A 5000-nucleotide genomic window follows, 5' to 3' on the forward strand; every position below is an offset into this window, starting at 1 on the left:
TCCCAGCTCGATGGAATTCGGAGCGAGAGAAACGATGCCCCGTAACGCACATGAGAGCAATCCCGGCCAATTTCTCCCGTTTGATGGGGTCTATGTGTACAAATTTTGACTTTTTTGAGTGCACGTGCCAATCTGCTGGAAAAGCCTGTGGAAGTTTCACGGCGTTCGTACGATATTTGGCGACGCAAAAATGAGCGATTTCCCAGCTCGATGGAATTCGGCGCGACAGAAACGATGCCCCGTAACGCACATGAGAGCAATCCGGGCCAATTTCTCCCGTTTGATGGGGTCTATGTGTAAAAATTTTGACTTTTTTGAGTGCACGTGCAAATCTGCTGGAAAAGCCTGTGGAAGTTTCACGGCGTTCGTACGATATTTGGCGACGCAAAAATGAGCGATTTCCCAGCTCGATGGAATTCGGCGCGAGAGAAACGATGCCCCGTAACGCACATGAGAGCAATCCCGGCCAATTTCTCCCGTTTGATGGGGTCTATGTGTAAAAATTTTGACTTTTTTGAGTGCACGTGCAAATCTGCTGAAAAAGCCTGTGGAAGTTTCACGGCGTTCGTACGATATTTGGCGACGCAAAAATGAGCGATTTCCCAGCTCGATGGAATTCGGAGCGAGAGAAACGATGCCCCGTAACGCACATGAGAGCAATCCCGGCCAATTTCTCCCGTTTGATGGGGTCTATGTGTACAAATTTTGACTTTTTTGAGTGCACGTGCAAATCTGCTGAAAAAGCCTGTGGAAGTTTCACGGCGTTCGTACGATATTTGGCGACGCAAAAATGAGCGATTTCCCAGCTCGAGAGAATTCGGCGCGAGAGAAACGATGCCCCGTAACGCACATGAGAGCAATCCGGGCCAATTTCTCCCGTTTGATGGGGTCTATGTGTAAAAATTTTGACTTTTTTGAGTGCACGTGCAAATCTGCTGAAAAAGCCTGTGGAAGTTTCACGGCGTTCGTACGATATTTGGCGACGCAAAAATGAGCGATTTCCCAGCTCGATGGAATTCGGCGCGAGAGAAACGATGCCCCGTAACGCACATGAGAGCAATCCGGGCCAATTTCTCCCGTTTGATGGGGTCTATGTGTAAAAATTTTGACTTTTTTGAGTGCAGGTGCAAATCTGCTGAAAAAGCCTGTGGAAGTTTCACGGCGTTCGTACGATATTTGGCGACGCAAAAATGAGCGATTTCCCAGCTCGAGAGAATTCGGCGCGAGAGAAACGATGCCCCGTAACGCACATGAGAGCAATCCGGGCCAATTTCTCCCGTTTGATGGGGTCTATGTGTAAAAATTTTGACTTTTTTGAGTGCAGGTGCAAATCTGCTGGAAAAGCCTGTGGAAGTTTCACGGCGTTCGTACGATATTTGGCGACGCAAAAATGAGCGATTTCCCAGCTCGATGGAATTCGGAGCGAGAGAAACGATGCCCCGTAACGCACATGAGAGCAATCCCGGCCAATTTCTCCCGTTTGATGGGGTCTATGTGTACAAATTTTGACTTTTTTGAGTGCACGTGCCAATCTGCTGGAAAAGCCTGTGGAAGTTTCACGGCGTTCGTACGATATTTGGCGACGCAAAAATGAGCGATTTCCCAGCTCGATGGAATTCGGCGCGAGAGAAACGATGCCCCGTAACGCACATGAGAGCAATCCCGGCCAATTTCTCCCGTTTGATGGGGTCTATGTGTAAAAATTTTGACTTTTTTGAGTGCACGTGCAAATCTGCTGAAAAAGCCTGTGGAAGTTTCACGGCGTTCGTACGATATTTGGCGACGCAAAAATGAGCGATTTCCCAGCTCGATGGAATTCGGAGCGAGAGAAACGATGCCCCGTAACGCACATGAGAGCAATCCCGGCCAATTTCTCCCGTTTGATGGGGTCTATGTGTAAAAATTTTGACTTTTTTGAGTGCACGTGCAAATCTGCTGAAAAAGCCTGTGGAAGTTTCACGGCGTTCGTACGATATTTGGCGACGCAAAAATGAGCGATTTCCCAGCTCGAGAGAATTCGGCGCGAGAGAAACGATGCCCCGTAACGCACATGAGAGCAATCCGGGCCAATTTCTCCCGTTTGATGGGGTCTATGTGTAAAAATTTTGACTTTTTTGAGTGCACGTGCAAATCTGCTGGAAAAGCCTGTGGAAGTTTCACGGCGTTCGTACGATATTTGGCGACGCAAAAATGAGCGATTTCCCAGCTCGATGGAATTCGGCGCGACAGAAACGATGCCCCGTAACGCACATGAGAGCAATCCGGGCCAATTTCTCCCGTTTGATGGGGTCTATGTGTAAAAATTTTGACTTTTTTGAGTGCAGGTGCAAATCTGCTGAAAAAGCCTGTGGAAGTTTCACGGCGTTCGTACGATATTTGGCGACGCAAAAATGAGCGATTTCCCAGCTCGAGAGAATTCGGCGCGAGAGAAACGATGCCCCGTAACGCACATGAGAGCAATCCGGGCCAATTTCTCCCGTTTGATGGGGTCTATGTGTACAAATTTTGACTTTTTTGAGTGCACGTGCAAATCTGCTGAAAAAGCCTGTGGAAGTTTCACGGCGTTCGTACGATATTTGGCGACGCAAAAATGAGCGATTTCCCAGCTCGATGGAATTCGGCGCGACAGAAACGATGCCCCGTAACGCACATGAGAGCAATCCGGGCCAATTTCTCCCGTTTGATGGGGTCTATGTGTAAAAATTTTGACTTTTTTGAGTGCACGTGCAAATCTGCTGAAAAAGCCTGTGGAAGTTTCACGGCGTTCGTACGATATTTGGCGACGCAAAAATGAGCGATTTCCCAGCTCGAGAGAATTCGGCGCGAGAGAAACGATGCCCCGTAACGCACATGAGAGCAATCCGGGCCAATTTCTCCCGTTTGATGGGGTCTATGTGTAAAAATTTTGACTTTTTTGAGTGCAGGTGCAAATCTGCTGAAAAAGCCTGTGGAAGTTTCACGGCGTTCGTACGATATTTGGCGACGCAAAAATGAGCGATTTCCCAGCTCGATGGAATTCGGCGCGAGAGAAACGATGCCCCGTAACGCACATGAGAGCAATCCGGGCCAATTTCTCCCGTTTGATGGGGTCTATGTGTAAAAATTTTGACTTTTTTGAGTGCAGGTGCAAATCTGCTGAAAAAGCCTGTGGAAGTTTCACGGCGTTCGTACGATATTTGGCGACGCAAAAATGAGCGATTTCCCAGCTCGAGAGAATTCGGCGCGAGAGAAACGATGCCCCGTAACGCACATGAGAGCAATCCGGGCCAATTTCTCCCGTTTGATGGGGTCTATGTGTAAAAATTTTGACTTTTTTGAGTGCACGTGCAAATCTGCTGGAAAAGCCTGTGGAAGTTTCACGGCGTTCGTACGATATTTGGCGACGCAAAAATGAGCGATTTCCCAGCTCGATGGAATTCGGCGCGACAGAAACGATGCCCCGTAACGCACATGAGAGCAATCCGGGCCAATTTCTCCCGTTTGATGGGGTCTATGTGTAAAAATTTTGACTTTTTTGAGTGCAGGTGCAAATCTGCTGAAAAAGCCTGTGGAAGTTTCACGGCGTTCGTACGATATTTGGCGACGCAAAAATGAGCGATTTCCCAGCTCGAGAGAATTCGGCGCGAGAGAAACGATGCCCCGTAACGCACATGAGAGCAATCCGGGCCAATTTCTCCCGTTTGATGGGGTCTATGTGTACAAATTTTGACTTTTTTGAGTGCACGTGCAAATCTGCTGAAAAAGCCTGTGGAAGTTTCACGGCGTTCGTACGATATTTGGCGACGCAAAAATGAGCGATTTCCCAGCTCGATGGAATTCGGCGCGACAGAAACGATGCCCCGTAACGCACATGAGAGCAATCCGGGCCAATTTCTCCCGTTTGATGGGGTCTATGTGTAAAAATTTTGACTTTTTTGAGTGCACGTGCAAATCTGCTGAAAAAGCCTGTGGAAGTTTCACGGCGTTCGTACGATATTTGGCGACGCAAAAATGAGCGATTTCCCAGCTCGAGAGAATTCGGCGCGAGAGAAACGATGCCCCGTAACGCACATGAGAGCAATCCGGGCCAATTTCTCCCGTTTGATGGGGTCTATGTGTAAAAATTTTGACTTTTTTGAGTGCAGGTGCAAATCTGCTGAAAAAGCCTGTGGAAGTTTCACGGCGTTCGTACGATATTTGGCGACGCAAAAATGAGCGATTTCCCAGCTCGATGGAATTCGGCGCGAGAGAAACGATGCCCCGTAACGCACATGAGAGCAATCCGGGCCAATTTCTCCCGTTTGATGGGGTCTATGTGTAAAAATTTTGACTTTTTTGAGTGCAGGTGCAAATCTGCTGAAAAAGCCTGTGGAAGTTTCACGGCGTTCGTACGATATTTGGCGACGCAAAAATGAGCGATTTCCCAGCTCGAGAGAATTCGGCGCGAGAGAAACGATGCCCCGTAACGCACATGAGAGCAATCCGGGCCAATTTCTCCCGTTTGATGGGGTCTATGTGTAAAAATTTTGACTTTTTTGAGTGCAGGTGCAAATCTGCTGGAAAAGCCTGTGGAAGTTTCATCCGACGAAAAAAGCACGTTCTCGAGAAAGCAGGAGAGCTAAGTCATTCACAAATTAGCTGGATTTGGCTTGTGGTTCGTTTCCCAAGTAACAGAGCGGCATCAACCTTTAAGTGCACGCCAGTACATCCCCGTGGGATACAGGGGGTCTCGGCGGACTTTGCTCGGGGGAAAAACGTCGAGGTGAGCCGCCTGGCCATGCTGTTCATGGGTCTCTCCTTTTTAAGTTTCGCCTGCCAATTTATTTTCTCTAGCGGTTTTATACACTAACACTCGATGTTTTGGGAAAGGAATACAATTGTTCAAAAAACGTCTTCGCAATTCATGTCGTTAGATTGCTAATGAAAATTCGTAAAAAAACGTACACGCCATACATGTTCTTTGCTTCCCTCTCGATACAAGTGAAGGGGAAAAACAGCCTTAACGGTTGCTAAAAAAATCG

This window comes from Lampetra fluviatilis, chromosome 4 (assembly GCF_964198595.1).
Source record: "Lampetra fluviatilis chromosome 4, kcLamFluv1.1, whole genome shotgun sequence".
NCBI lineage: Eukaryota > Metazoa > Chordata > Hyperoartia > Petromyzontiformes > Petromyzontidae > Lampetra > Lampetra fluviatilis.